Here is a 16,545-nt window from a genome sequence, read left to right on the forward strand (position 1 = left end):
TCCAGAACTGTGAGAAATGAATGTCTGTTGTTTGTAAGCCCCACAGTCTATGGTATTTTGTCATAGCAGCCCCCGCACCAGTGGACTACAGCAGTGGGCACTGGAGGGAGACCTCCTGGCTGTGGCTCCTAGCTCTGCCACCAGCCAGCCATGTGACTCTCGAAAATCACTTCACTTCTCTGTGCCTGAGTCTTCATCTTTAAATTGGGGCTAGTAAGAGCACCAACCTCATAGACTTGTACTGAGGATTAAGTAAGAAAATAAGCAAAATTCTTGAATAGAGCTTGGCACAGAACATGCACTCAATAAATGTCAGCTATCATCATTATTGAAGGAGAGCAGGTGCCCTTAACCACAGGCCAAACCAATCCTAATGGCCTCATGCTTGCCAGATTTATGTTTCCTGCCTGGCCCTGGAGGCATCTGGGCTCCTGACAGCACCCTTAGGTCATAACTGAGTATCAGCCTATCACCCTGAGTTCTGTCAGAATGAAGTTTCCACCTTCACAGAATAAGCCTGTCTACATTTGAGCCCAGAATTTTTCCATCATATCAGTACTTCACAAGGGAAGTGGGTCCACCTGGGGCCTTGCTATAATGTGCAGCAAGGCTGGGGTGTCCCTCTCACCAGGCAGAGCTTCCTTTCTGCAGCTTGCAGCAGCTGCAAGGATGGAAGGGCTGATCTCTGGGGGGTGGGGAACCTGGAGAAGACCAGGTCTGTCAGCCGGGGCCGGTGAGGCAGCTCACACCTCTGCACACACACACCCCCACCCCCGTCCTCAGGGGCTATGTGCCCACTGGTGCATTTCCACCAGTTTTTTCATGACAGTCTTTGCTGTCATGTCATTGCAAAGGCATAATTTTGGGAGGACAAAGCCCCCTTTCTGGCTCCCTTCCAAAGGCTCACACGTCACACCTGGCAATGTACCTGTTTAAAAATACACTTTCCCCTTTCTGAGTAACTGAGGATGAACTGGGTCAGCCCAGGAATTTGGGTGTCATGGAGAAGTAGCCCTGGGTGCCGACCTTTCGGCTCACATAAAAGTCAGAACAAGATAAAAAGAAGGATCCTTAACCTCCAGTCGGCAGCTCTTCTCACAAATCCGATGTGATGCAGAAACCACCTGGGAAACCCCACTGTTGCCATGGAGATGGGCACCTGGTGCTTTTCAGCTGCCATCAGCTTCCTCCTCATTTCCAGACCACAGAGTTCTAAACTGATAAAGTCAGGCTGACCCCATCTTGGTGCTGGACAGCAGGGGTTGGATTTGGTTTTGCTTTTTGCTTTCTTGTTTTGTTTTTTTTGTCGTTTTTTTGGTTTTTTTGTAAACTACAGGGAAATTGGTTTAAATATATACCTAATGAGAAATGCAAAGAACCCAAGTCCCTCACCTGGATAAGCACACTGTAGGCAGGCTGTACAAGCTTGAGCTGGTTATAAAGCTGGTTATAACGCAGTGGGCAATGATCTTGCAGATGTTATGGTTCAAGGGGGGGCCTCCTGCTGCCTTCTTGGCTGCTGAGCCTCCTTCTCACAGGGGGTAGGACTTTGAGGTCGTTGATGCTGTGACACTTCCCAGTGTGGCCCAGTTACAGAGATGTCAGTGATCAATTATTTTTGCTGATCTGATGAAAAAAAGGCCCCAAGTACCTCACTGAGCCATGGCTAGATGGTGTGGCCAGAAACTGCCCTCAGGCTGTAGGCGAACTCAGGGATGTACTGCTTGGAGATGAGCAAACGCATCTATCTAAGTGCCCTGCTTTCATGCCCCATCCATAACAATTGTTCTTAAAAAGATTTTATTTTTTTAGAGCAGTTTAAGGGTCACAGCGAAATTGATGGGAAGGTACAGAGATTTCCCATGTACCCCCTGATCCCCCACATGCACAGCCTCCCCACTATCAACACCCCCACCAGATGGTCCATTTGTTATCATTGATGGACCTACATGGACATGTCGTCATCACCCAGAGTCCATAGTTTACATCAGGATTCAGTCTTGGTGTTGTCATTCTATGGGTTTGGACAAATGTATAATGACATGTATCCACCATTATTGTATCATGCAGGGTAGTCTCACTGCCCTAAAAATCCTCTGTGCTCCTCCTGTGCATCCCTTCCCCCCAAACCCTGGCAACCACTGATCTTTTTACTGTGTCCACAGTTTTGCCTTTTCTAGAATGTCTTATAGTTGGAATCATAAAGTGTGTAGCCTTTTCAGATTAGCTTCTTTCACTTAGTAACATGCATTTAAGTTTCCTCCATGTCTTTTCATAGTTTGGTGACTCATTTCTTTTTATCGCTGAACGATATTCCATTATCTGATGAACCACAGTTTATCCTTTCACCTACTGAAGGATATCTTGGTTGCTTCCAGGTTTTGGCAGTTGCGAATAAAGCTGCTATAAATATCCATGTGCAGGTTTTTTATGTGGACATAAATAGTCACCTTATTTGAGTAAATACCAAGGAGCTTCATTGCTGGACCGTATAAGTACGTTTAGTTTTGCCACAGTGCCTTGCAAAGAGGCTCTACCATTTTGCATTTCCACCAGCAGTGGATGAAAGTTTCTGTTGCTCCACATACAACTGTTCTTGGTTGGTTGGTTGGTTGGTTGGTTGGTTGGTTGGTTGGTTTTTACCATTTCCCCATTCCCGTTCCTTAAAATATACCTAAACAGAACTCATTTTAATCAGAATCATGCAGAGAGCTTCCAAATCCTGAGCTCACTGCTCAGTCAGAAATCCCACTCTCCTAGGAAGAAAAATGTATTTCTCTCCAAGAAATAAAAATATAAGGTGTTTTTGACATGGGTGTCACTCTGCATTTTAATCAAGTAAGAACCCAATCTATTACTTAAGATGTCTGTGTTTACAACATTCTCAAATAGAGATTTGATATAAGTATGATCAGGGCATTTTAAATAGTAAGGGTATCCTTTGTGTTCACCAGACAACTCTGCTAAATACTATCTTAAAAGAAAGGTGGTAAACAATAGCTTGTTGGAAGCAATATATTTTTAAGAATCTAATCTGAAATTTTTCCTATCTTTGTTTGGACAAGGACCCACTTAGGTCAATAATCCAGTGTTAGCCTGATGAGGAACTGTGACCGAATCTTGCATTAAGAATCTCAAACTCATTCACCTCCTAAATCTATGCTCTGAAGGCCTGACCCACCTCAAAGCTGGGAGGGCAGCCTTGAGCTGTCACTGCAATGGCCCCAACTTCACTTTAGCTCAGAGAAAACATGACTGGACTCACCCCCATTCCACCATCCACTGAGGGCTGCACTTTTGCCAGTGAGATTCCTCATCACGTAGGAAGAGTAGGGATGAACAAATGCAAATAGACTGGCAAGAGCATGGGCTATGGTTTATACGTAAACAGAAGAGCAGGTTTTTGTTTGCTGCATTTAGACAACACCAAGTGAGAATTTAACATTCATCTCTAGCTGCAACTCAGCCTGACTGGAACATGCACAGTAGCATTGTCAATGTCTCCATGTGGCCACAAGCCAGTGTTCAAGCAAGAAAGTGGGACCCAGGTGTCCCGAGCCACGTCCAGGATGGAGAGGAAGGCCTTGTCGCCCTGTGCGCCTCCTCCCATCTGCGGGGTGAGGGAGGGCAGCCGCATGCTGTAGGTGGCTTTGCTGTCTGAGCACAGACCAAGCAGGTGGAGATACTCCTGTGGAAGGTGGCTGTGATGACATCGTGCTAAGCAGGTGATTTCCCCACCTGGTCTCCACTTTGCAGGGGGCAGGACACAAGATGCTACTTATTTGAAAATTTGAAGAGTAAAATAGGCAGGAAAGAGTACAGACAATGATAATTTGGCCTCATGATAAGAACAAGAGGAACTCAGAATTGGGATGTGTGAGAATGTTCCCATGTTCAGCGTGGGCAGTTACTTCCAGAATCTCTGGATAATGAGCAGGAGGCCCCACCCTGAGGTTCCCCCAACCAGGGTGATTCCTCAGGAAAGCAGGGACCAGCCCCCCACACAGGAGCTTAAGGCCAAAGCTCCACAGCACCTCTAGCCATGGAAGATAATATTTGCCAGAAACACTTCCTAACCAGAGCCTGTAGTGTCACAACCTCCTGCTCATTATAGCAAACAGAAACCTTCCATCAGCAGCTCCAGGGTCTCTCTGAGGGGGCAACTCCACGGAGCTATGGACTGACTCTCTTTCCAGAGCTTACTATGTTTCTCTCCTATTTAGCTAAGTAAAATTACCAGCTTTTTAAGGACCAGACCACAGCAATTTTAATGCAGCCTCTTTTTGAAGAAGGAACCTTTCCACACTCATTAGATTGTCTACCTTAAACCCTCCAGATATTCCTCCTGTTCTTCCTAATTTCAGAGGGACAGAATGTTTATTTCCTTTCTGTAATTCTATATAAGAGATACCTAAAAGGGGATTCATGTCTCAAACAACAGTCTGACCAAGGTTTTAAAAGTGGCTGAATGGAGTAAAACTAAGGGATTGGGGAGGATGCGAAGGGAGGCAGGGTGCTGCCTCTGGGCACTTTCTCTACACAAATCATTCGTTTCCTCCTTCATTAACAGGATCTACTTAGAGGCTCCTGCTACCTATATCTATTTCTTTTTATTTTATTTTATTTATTTTTTTATACAGCAGATTCTTATTAGTTATCCATTTTATACATATTAGTCAATACGACATATATACATCAATCCCAATCTCCCAATTCATCTACCTATTTCTGTTTCTGTCACTGGCCCCTGCAACAGAAATGCACATATTTCAGACAATATTAAAGTATGAAATTACAATATTGTTATCTTTATACACACATTCTCCCATTCCCTGTAGGTAGAAACACTTTTCTATTTAAGTCATGTTTACAGCTCGCTAATTTACGGCATCTTCCTAATTTGCACTTGGTTTCTTACCAAATAGCATTTAAAGGGCTGAGCAGAGCCCAGAAGGCAGAAGCAGAAAGAAGCTGCCAAATTGAAAGTGGTCGGATCAGACTGGGAGTGAAGCCAGTCACGGTAAAGGTAGAACCAAAGAAATCACAGGAACGGGAAATGACAGAGTCTTCAGCACAGAATAGACCTGTGAGAAACTAATTGCTGCAGATTTCATGATGCCCAAAATAAAACCCAGGGAAGATAGCATGAGCATGCCGTAATGCATAAAATCTTGACATTTCTGGTAAAATACTCCAAATATGCCCGGGAAGGTTGGAGCTTGTCTTCAGTGTTCAGTTCTTTAAATCACTGCAAACAGCTAGCCGTATTTGTGGGATCGCATTGACTGGGTGTTGAGAGGAAGAGAGGAAACAAAAATAGATGCTGCTCAGCCTTGAGGAATGTGTGTCCCGGAAGGTAGCTTATGAGCAGTGCAGAGCGGTGGTGGCGATGGCCGAGTCTTTTTTCTCAGATGCAGAAATGGCGGCCAAGACGGATAAGGGATTGGTCAAACCACCCTTTTCCTGGAGGCAAAAACTCAGAACTTGTACCACACAGCCTTTCCAAGACAGAGGAGTGGCTGCTATTTGCAGTTATCACAAACGGTTGTTTATTCCTCAGGAGTTTGAAGGAGGCCATGCAAAGATTACATTCCAAAGGCTTGATCACTGAAAATGCTGGGGTTGGAACTGTAATTACCAGTGTTCTCAGAGCCCCACCACCTCCTCTGGGATTGTTTGCATAATGCTATTGCCTGGGGCAATTCCTGGAAACAACTGTGCCCTCACTGTCCTCCTGCAGGGAAGAAGGCTTCCCAGGTTAAGATTCTGGCCTAAGCCCTGATCACCAGCCTCTGAGTGGCAGTATCTTTATAAAAATAAGCACACAGTGCTGTTTCTCTGTGTTCTCCTGGTATATATCTGGAATAATCACGAGCAGCAGTGGAGGGTATGAGCCCCGGGGACTCTTAGCCAGTGGTTTCAATCGAACGTTGACAGTGGTGATAGTAGGATTGGAACTCGTTTTATTAGAAACCAGAAGGTGGAGGAAAGCAGAGCTGGTGGGGAGTGGGGGGCTGCACTCAAACAGGCTGGAGTTTGGAGCCAGAGAATCCAGGATTTGAATCCTAGCCGTGTGTTGGGAGGGTCTGATGAAATAGTGGCTGATGTCAGCGGGCAGTGCTTTATGGGTATAGATGATAGGCCCGTTGGAACCTTCAGCAGTAGAGTGTGCAGAGGAAGGATCTAGAGAAGGGAGGCTCAGAGCCAGGAGGGCATTGCTTGGTGGTCCCGGTAGAGAAAGTAGAGCAAGGTCCGAGTTTGTCCAGGACACACAGCCTTACAGTCCACTCGCCTCCTCCCAAGCCACTCACGCCACAGCTTGAAGGGGGTCTATGTGTTGGCAGAGCACGCTTTCAGGAAAGAGCTGGAGCCAGGGGTTCAGAGGGGAATTGCCCCTTCACCTGCAGAGTGTTAGTGAGGCAGTCATCCCTCCGTGAGATCCTTCTAGGCGGGACTGTTCCCCAAGGCCCGATGGCACCAGGGTGGTAGATGCTCTGGAGCTTTCCATGGACTTTTCTTCTCTGCCTGAGGGACCCCCATACATGGCGTGGGGATGGCATGCCCAGTGTCACAGCTCCCTGTTGGAAATCCTACACACACAGCATTCAAGCTGACCCGCCCCAAGTATCAACTCCCCCCATGCCAAAAGGAGACCTCTAATTCTTTATACTAACTTGACTTCTACTAGTAAGTGTTTGCTTAACTGTCAGCTTGCCTCCTAATTTCCGATCTCATAAGCAAGGGATCTCTAACTCACCCATCATAAATGAGCCGTGGAAGCTTCTGAGCTGGTAGAGTAACCTCACCTTTCATCTCCAGTCACTTGGCTATGGGAAGCTCTTGGATGACCTTAGTGGCTCTACAACAATTTATGTGCCCATAAATTCACTACATAAATATACCACGATTAAGTAAAGCACATGGTTATTTCCTGAGCAAGTGCTGACTCAAGTATTTATACAGTCAAGGACAGGGCAACAACAGTGCAACCATATGCACTCTCGTTGATGATATTACGTGATTTTTTTAAAAGGGGACCTAAGATATTCAGGGACTTAGGTTTAAAGGAAGCATAACCCACTGAGGGTTTTCTTCCCTCTCTTGACTGGGTCATGTAATAAATAATCTCAAATAAATATTGTGCTGCAATTTTTAAAAAATTTTATTTATTTTTGGCTGCATTGGGTCTTCGTTGCTGTGCACAGGCTTTCTCTAGTTGTGGCGAGTGGGGGCTACTCTTTGTTGTGGTGTGTGGGCTTCTCATTGCAGTGGCTTCTCTTGTTTTGGAGCACGGGCTCTAGGCATTCAGGCTTCAGTAGTTGTGGCACCCAGGCTCAGTAGTTGCGGCTCACAGGCTTTAGAGCACAGGCTCAGTAATTGTGGTGCACGGGCTTAGTTGCTCTGTGGCATGTGGGATCTTCCCAGACCAGGGCTCGAATCTGTGTCCCCTGCATTGGCAGGTGATTCTTAACCACTGCACCACCAGGCAAATCCCTGTGCTATAATATTTTAATAAAATTTCTCTTACATCACTTTTCTTTTTGTGCCTTATCATCCATGGCAAGTTTTTCAGGTTTCTGGACGCAAAGGTCTAATTACAAACGCAGTGCACAAACAGGCAGGTGGTGGCAGGTTATTAATCCTGCAGACAAGACCTGGACACACTTTTCTGACCTTGTGTGATCATAACTAAGAATCAGCTGACTGTGAGCACAGTGTTCTTACACGTCTTGGTGCCACCAGGGTGTGAGCGGAGTTTCCCATTGCTCTTCTCACACTCAGCCTGACAGTGTGAACTCGGAGGGGTAAATGGACACAACCGCTGGCTCTTCTGCTCGTTCCCAGACGTCCTGGATTGTGCTGATTGGAGAGGAGGGTCCTCCTTTGTACACGGTGGGCAGATGGGCCATCACTCTTCTCCTTTGCAGTCTTTGGGAGGTGACAAAGATGTCCTTGATCTTCTCTCCTGTCAAATTCCTCATGGGATGGGCTGACATATATCTTCTCCCAGGAACAGAGGGGTGAAGAATAAAGGCAGCTTACTCCAGACTTCACGAAATTTCCATCATTTCTGCCTCACACCTGCTCTCTTCGGAATCTAACAACTGTCCCAAATGAATTTTCACAATCTTATCCAATTTCATTATTACAGACATTTTCATCCATCCATTCATTCATTCATTATTTCCCCTACTTAACCCTTCCTCCACGTGAGGACACAGCTGTCTATGAACCAGGAAGCAGGTCCTCACCAGACATAGAATCTGCTGAACCTTGGCCTCAGGCTTCCAGCCTCCAGAACTGGTAGAAATCAGTATCAGTGTGTGTTGTTTATCAGCCACCCGGTCTGTGGTATCCGAGGCAGCAGCTCAGATGGACTAAGACACCCTGTCCCCTGAATTTATTTTACAACTCACAGAATTCATGAGTGAGATCTTGAAAGTGAAGTCACAGTCTACTTCTCTGCCCAGAGGAGTCATCTGGGTGCTTCCTGTTACTGGGGACTTATAAAAAGGCAGTGGTCAGTGGCCTCATGGGAAGGCAGTTGGTTCCATCGAATTGGTGTTCTGACAAAGCCGTAATTCCTGTGTTCCTCCTGGTTATACTGGCGACTAGACATTGGTTCTCAGCCGTGCTACAGACTGAAATCCCCGGGAGCTGTAGCAATGCTGATGCCAGCTTCTGCCCCAGGGAACCTGATCTGACCACTCTTGAGAAGGCCTGGGCGTCGGATGCTTGAACCCTCTCTGGGAAATTCTGACGAACAGCCATGGTGGAGAATGTCTGCTCAGGACCATCCCAATGAAGCCACCTGCTCCCAGTGGACTCAGAGGATGCTTTACATGTCTCCTCAAACAGCCGAGCTTCTGTGAGTGCCAGGCTGATGAGTGTAAATTGGATCCAATCCAACAAATATGTCCTTGGAGCCTAAGATATGGACAGTTCATGGGGGATTGGGGGTTGAAGCAAAAATAAAGCATATGCACTAAGCACTCAGAGTTTGGATTTTGTTTCCAGAGTGAAACTGATACCTGGGGGTACCTGCTCTGCATCAGAGGTTCACCGGATGGCACTTGTTCTGTGATGCTGCTGTAACATCCCTACTTTACAGCCTGGTCAACTAAAGCCCAGCAGCTTTCCCAGAGCTGCATGGCTGGTCATGGCAGGACTGTGCCATCCTGGGGCCCAAGCCACCTCAAGGCCTTGCTCTTCCAATGGAAGACATTGTAAATACAGTGGGTTCTAGAAGAGTTCAAGGAACAAAATCACATGTTCAAACAATTTGTCTTCACCGCCTGTGTTCTTTCTAATAGCTTACACACAAGTCTTCTTGTAAATACACTTCAGGGCCGAGAGCCCACAGGCTGGAGGCAGATGTAATCCCCTGCCTTCCTCGATGCATCTTGATCCTAAGAGCCCACTAACATGACTAGGAAACCCCCTCCCCAATGAGACACTGAGACTCTTCCCACAATGTGACTTTGTCCCCTGTTCTGGAATCCACTGGGTTGCCACACCTAATCTCCATTTACCTGCTATTCAAGTCCAGCCCTTCCCGTTTAAGCTGTTCTAGACCCATTCAAGGCCTTGCCCGAGTGGCCCAGGGGCCGTGATCATCCCTGTTTCCTTCCAGCCACTTTCTCAGCCAGACAGTAGCATCAGTTATTTGTAAGACCCACAGAACTGAGAGGATGCTGCTTTTCCTGGCCCTCGGACTTTTCATGCACCCTTTCCATAAAGTCCCAAATTCTGAACAACTCATGTCTGCCACCAAAGTGGCATGAGCCTCAATCTTCCTTTTGTGGTTGTAATCTGTAGAGTATGTATTCATCTTCACTCCGGGGAATCGGGTCACTTTAAGCTTTGAGTGATGTCATTTTTTTCTGTCTCTGAACTTTGAACATTTCAGTGGAATACTGACTTATTGAGCCCTCGACTTTATTTAACCAAGTAATTCCCAAAAGCCCATTTCTCTATTTTTTTTTTTGCGGTACGTGGGCCTCTCACTGTTGTGGCCTCTCCTGTTGCAGAGCACAGGCTCCAGATGCGCAGGCCCAGCGGCCATGGCTCACGGGCCCAGCTGCTCCGCGGCATGTGGGATCTTCCCGGACCGGGGCACGAACCTGCGTCCCCTGCATCGGCAGGCAGACTCTCAACCACTGCGCCACCAGGGAAGCCCCCATTTCCCTATTGAAGCTCTCTGAGGCTACTTGATCTTGAGCAGATGGTGTCCCAGAACAGATTCTCAGTGTGCGTTCTTGTTACTATGTTCAATTGTTGACACCATCTGTATCAACATATATGGACACGACTTCGATTCTGATGCTTAGAGCTCATGTTCACTCCTCTCTTCACCAGGATTCATAACTTGGTACAAAACTGGAATATAGGTCAGAGGTTCCGCTGGAATTCCACTTGGATCATTCAGCTAAGAGTCTGAGTGAAAAGGCTGTCTGCAGACACGTGGGCAGAGTGAAGAGTACCAAAGCGACACCAACAGGGACACCAAAAGGGACATTGAGGCCCTGGAGACAAGCAGCAGCAGCAGGAGACTGTTACCAGCTCGGCCTCAGAGAAGGGGCCCCTAGTGGGAGCTAAACCCGGGGAGGGTCCACATGCTCCCTTTCCCCGTCCTCCCATCTCCAGGAATTGCACTGGCTACACTGACCTTAAGGGCAGCCTCTCAGGACAGGGATGAGGACAGCGATCGTGGAGGATGGATGAGGGACGGGAGTGGACAAATGGGAAAAACCACACAACCGATTCTCAGTACAGTCGGCAGCGAAGAGAGGTAACCATCTAACCTTGAGTTAGCGGCAGGAACCTGAGTTCTACAAATTTCCTACTGGAATAAAAGCTCGAGGGGCATCGGTTTCCGAATCTCCACCTCTCTAACCACGCCTGGCACCCCTCAGGGGCTTGGTTCATTGGTTAGCTAATTAAACACGTCGTGATGTGTGTTTTAGTCAAAACACATCTAGCAGACGTCTGTGGAGGTTTCCTGAGGAAGCAAGCAGTGGCTGACGGCCAGGCAACACGAGGGCTTGTGAAGAAGCGGGGAGCAGACGTTCGTCCGTGCTTCCCAATCCATGGAGGTGGACGCCATCCAGGGTGAGGGATTTGTAAAGGTCACGTCTGTAGCTGGTGACGGCAGTTTGTGAGACCACCTCCTGCCTGTGAGGCTGGGCGTACTTCCTCTGCTCTCTGTGTCAGCGCATTCGCTGGCCTCTGTCTGCTGTTGCCCAGGTATTAAGTCAGGAGGCTCACTCACTCAACCCCCAGACCCTCTGCGTACATGGGGCCTGTTGGCAAAATGTCTGCTTAGAGTTTGAGAATCATTTGATTTCAAGGAATATTTTTCAAGGTGCGCAAATATACATCACAAATATATGTTGGCTTTACTCTTCAGGCCCCTCATAAAATTTCTCCCTTCTGTACCAAGCCTTTGAAATATTATTTATAAAATAGTTACTGGGAAACGTAAATAGGTTTTCTCTCATGCCATAAACCATATAACTTACTCATATATTATGTTTATTGTTCATCTACTTCCATCACCATTGCTTCCTCACTCTACCTGACGAAATATAAACTTCGGGAAGACAGGGATTTTTGACTCCTTTGTATGATGATGTAGCCAAAGAACTAGAACAGTGCCTCACTCAGTACTTGAGCCATAGATGTTTGTTGTGCAAATGAAAGGATTCTAGTGTTTGTTCCATGTGAGATGTTGTCCTACATGCAATGGGGACCACACTGAGAAACACACAGCCCCACCTTCACGAGACTTGCAGTCTGGTGTATGGGGAAGAACAGGGTTTGTTTCTGAATTACCGCCTACTTCCTGCAAGAGGAGAGGGGGTGAGGAGGAGAGTCAGAAGAGATGGGGAAAGGAGAAGGGTTGCTTAAATGCTACTTTTGAAGCCCCAGGTGGGAGCGGCTCCCTGGCTCTTCCTCAGAGCATCCGGAGGCCTGTGGTCGTCCTGTGTGTGTCAGGGGCAGTTGCAAAGGTGTTAACCCGGGCTCCTTCTCTCCGTGGCTCCTGACGCCCCATCCCGTTCACCGCTGGGTTTCTGCTGTTGCTCTTTCCTCTGTCTGAGCTCTCTTCCCTCCCCTACTTCCTATTTACCTAGCAATCTCCTACTTATTCTTCAAAACCCACCTGCTATGAGAGTCTCCATGCTTCCTGCTCATGTAAGAGCCTTCCTCTGCTTCAGACAATGATAATAATAATAGCTTAGGTTTCCTGAGGACTTAATGTGCTCCAGGCACTGTCTTCAAGAACCCGGAGTGCAGAAAAGCCCGCGTACCGGCTCAGCCCACAGCTGCTGTCACTTCTCGCAGGTGTCTTACCCACTAGACTCTGAGAGGGAGAGTCACAGTGCCTGTTTCTTTGTATCTTCAGGTGCTGGTACAGTGCTGGGCATTTGGTAGATGCTTAATACATATTTGTGCCATAGTTGGATAATTATTCTCTTGAACTCCTAGATCCCTCTCCGCCTGTTAATCTCCCAGATCCAAGCCGCCTGGTACATTGTTTTCATGCCGAGAGATTAAAACAGTAAAAGTCTCATTGGTTTGGCATTTGAAAGGAGAATTGGGTGGAAAATGTAATGCTTAGCCTAAAGGGAATTCTGGATAAGTGAGCACCACCCTGGAGACAGCTTTCTAGAATCTCTGGATTTTCAGTTTAGTTGGCTCCCTGAAGGGGCTTTCAGCTGGGAAGCATGAGAGGGTGGAGCGGCAGCCGCAGGTTAGGGGCAGCTACTTTGTTCCGCCTGCACTCCCACAGCATTGGAGACCACGCTCAATCAGAGTGGGTCCTGTGTGACTTACATGACAGCCTACTGGGACTCCGGTCACGGTGGGGGAAGAGAAGCGGGGTGAGCACCTGGCAATCATATGTGATGGGCTTTATCCTCACTGCAGACACCATGGGTGATGGACACACAGAGGAATTTCACTTTAACTGACAACAAAAACAACAGCAGCAAAACAACAGCCACAATGACAGTCAACAGACAGAGCCCTGACTTTTGCAAAGCATAGTTCTAGGTTCTTAATATATATAAATTCAATGATTCTTTCAACAACCTTACATGGCAAATATTCTTATCTCCATTTTATAGATTCAGAAATTGAGGAACAGAAAGACAGTGAAACTTGCTGAAGGTCACAACTGGTAGCAAAAGCTGAAAAAGTAAAAGGGAGACACCACACACACACACAGCACAAACACACAGAAAAGAACAAAGCTAAGGATGTAAGATTAAAATTTATACATAATATAGAAATAGAAAACAGAATAAAATATTTTAAATGTTGACATTTATTAGAACTAGAGAATTTGGAAGCATAACTAGGACAGGGTGATGATCCTGTCTTTAGTTAAAATTTTGACATTTTATTCATCATGAATGTTTTTGCATTAATTGTGATTTTTTTAAATTGCATTAAAATATTATTTATCTAGATTACTGAGTTGCTTGCCACCTCTTTAAACTTTATGCTTGAAGCAGATATGCCCAGTCTAGCCAGACACAGGTGGAAGATTTCAGACCTCAGAGCTTGAGAGCAAACATTCCGATGTGGTGATTTGTTGACGGGGAGCAGAGTCACCCAATACAGGATGAGATGCCTGAGGGAGAAAGACCAAAATCCTAGAGGAAAGTACTGGACTGGCAAAGCAGTGACCTCTTGGACTCCTGCCTCAACTTCCTACAATTCTAGGAATGTACTTCCTTTCTTTACAGCTGGGAGTAAAGGAAAAATGGTCTCTAAGTGAAGCTGAAAAGCTCCTTGGGACAGAAATTAAACAAAAAATTTGGCTCAAGAGGAAAAATTTAAATCACAGTTTTGTGAAACCAACCTTAAACCAAAATTCTCCTGATTTTCCTTACAAGTTGATTATTAATTCTTTTTTGTGTGTGTGTGTGGTACGCGGGCCTCTCACTGTTGTGGCCTCTCCCATTGCGGAGCACAAGGCTCCAGACACGCAGGCTCAGCGGCCATGGCTCACAGGCCCAGCCGCTCCGCGGCATGTGGGATCCTCCCGGACCGGGGCACGAATCCGTGTCCCCTGCATGGGCAGGCGAACTCTCAACCACTGCACCACCACAGAAGCCCAGATTATTAATTCTTAATGAGAATATTTACAATTTGATCAACTAAAGTTTGATGCTAATCATCATCTGAGCCTTCAAGTTTCAGTAATAATGTCAAAGATCACTGAACACACATCACTATAACAAACATAGTAAGAATTAAAAAGCTTGAAATATTGTGAGGATTAACAAAATGTAACAGAGACACGAAGGGAGCAAATGCAGTTGGAAAAATGGCGCCGACAGACTTGCTGGAGGCGGGGGAATCAGACATATTGGGGGAGGACGCCCCCTTCTGGTGAGGATGTGGGAGTCCTAAGAGAGTCACATTCATCCTCAGCGAAAAATAGCCACATCATCTACAGAATCGTAGGATTTTAAAACCCTTTAGAGAACTGAGGACACAGAAGAACCTAAAAGAAGAAGATTCCAGAAAGTGAAAAGCCCTGCCCCACGTGGGCTGCTCTCTTCTGCACAGAGGGGAGATGAGGTGAAGCCACCCTACACGTGCAGGAGGAGCCACTGGCTGGGTTTCTCCTGCATAGGTGGCCGGAGTGGACTGCCCTGATAGGTCCAAATCCCAGGTGAACCCAGCCCAGCTGCGCCCACTGGCCACCGCCCTGCCTCAAGCCCCACACCACAGGGAGAGGGAATACGCTCCCCAGGCCGCAGGAGCACGGGGGCCTTCAGCACCCTCCCAGCCAAAGAAAGCCAACAAGAAGAATGCCAGAAGTGATGGTTTGGAGGGATTCGCTGGAAAGGGGCACAGGAGAACTTTCCATGGAGATAGAAACGTCCCGTGTGCTGTTTGGAGTGATGGCTGCCCAGAGGGTCCTCACACAGCACTACTGTAACTTACATGTCAATAAAAGCAAAGTATCGGGCATCCTGGAAGCTGGAAGTTGAGCATCTATAAAAGTACAAGTAAATTTTTCAAATTATTTAATAATAATTCATTAACTGCTATGATATTTTGTAACTTAATTTTACTTATAAAATTTTGCACTCACTAGAATGGAGGAAGAAAGAAGCTTTAATTTATTGGAATTCCTTTTTTTTCTTTTAAAAATGGCATAATTAAGGTTTTGATGAGAAATTTTCATTTTCCAGATGTATTAGTAAAATTTCACTTTCATATTAATTTCTCAATTTCACCCTCTGACACGCACACAAAATCCATCATTTTATTTAGCTTTTATTTGTAACTTTGCCTCAATATCCTGTTCTTAAACTCAAAACTAACCTCCCATAAATATAAGCCTGGTGAAGAAGAGAGTTAATCTTCAAAGAGCTGTCACATAAGTCATCCAGTAAGATAGAAAGATGTGTTTGTATGCAAACTTCAGCTTTATAACTCTGACTCACTAAGAAATTCAGTGATTTAATGTGAAACAAGCCAGTTAAGAAAGTAAGCTGTTGGAAGAGGAGTGAATAAACATATTAAGCAATGTTACAATGAAATAGAACATGAGGTTCCTAAACCATAAGACAGTGAATTTGAATTTCACGTGGGAAGGAGAGGGTATTTTTTTTTAATTCAGTATGTAGTTTTAATTAAATTACAACTCTGAATTAGACATAAATCAACCAGACCCGTTTGGGTTTCATTTTTAGCACAAAGATCCTATCATCTTCAGCATTTCATTCAGAGCTAATTAAATATGGATTTATGGCTCTTGGTACCTTGAAACCAAGGAGGACTTCCAGAACATGCTGAGCCATTGAGGGGGAACTTTTCGGGGGTAGTCACTGAATGTCAGCCATGTGCCACAGCACTCTGCTTCTGAAAGCTAGATGTATTTTCTGGTGTGTAAACAAGCCTCCTAAACCTCTCATTGTTTCCACCCCTAGTAACAGTGGAAATCCACCACACACCGAGCAGCCCTCTTTCCGCCAACACTATTCCAGCACAGTGCTTCTCTCCCTCCAGAGCCTGCCTGCTTGGCATCCCTCTCCAGGGAGCCCCAGCTAAGCCAGTGTGTGTACAGTTTCCATATTCAGACATCCCCCCAACCCTGACTCCCGGCAGAAATTTGTGCTGAGGATTTTCAGCCCTGGTGGTGGGTTAATAAATATATTCAGGGTGAGTTTATTGAGTACCTTAAAAAGCAAAATGCCAGCTTCATCTCCTAATAACTATAGTGTTTTCCTGGAGCAGGCATGCTGCGTATAGCTCACAATTGAACACTTTCAGGTTGGAGAGCAGAAATATACCAAGTAAAAACAACTTACTTCTTTCCGCCGTTTGCAGAGACAGAAAAACGCTCTCCGGGAAGTGAGGATCCAGGAGTACAAGAAGAAAAATACTGTTTTTAATAACGAATGGAAATTAAATACAGCAAACCAATTTTTTTAAAAAACAATGTTGGTGTGTGCCTTGAAAGGGGTATGGCAGCTCTGAGACACATAGAGGGATTTTTGTGTAGAAACAGCAGGAGGG

At 46.0% G+C, this 16,545-nt stretch overlaps 1 long non-coding RNA gene across 5 annotated transcripts in view; it reads right to left on the reverse strand.

Annotated features, from left to right (window-relative positions):
* LOC149749973 (uncharacterized) overlaps positions 1 to 16,545 on the reverse strand; it is a 33,193-nt gene continuing 16,648 nt past the window's right edge. For 4 of the 5 annotated variants that reach the window (XR_016391936.1, XR_016391937.1, XR_016391940.1 and 1 more), the window contains one exon: positions 1 to 16,545. This exon is cut by the window's right edge. This is a non-coding gene — a long non-coding RNA (uncharacterized LOC149749973). The other variant, XR_016391939.1, reaches the window with a different exon arrangement.

The sequence above is a fragment of the Delphinapterus leucas genome, chromosome 2 (assembly GCF_059928025.1).
Source record: "Delphinapterus leucas isolate spDelLeu-1000000601 "Yukka" chromosome 2, BTC_Dleu_Yukka2, whole genome shotgun sequence".
NCBI classification, from domain to species: Eukaryota; Metazoa; Chordata; class Mammalia; order Artiodactyla; family Monodontidae; genus Delphinapterus; species Delphinapterus leucas.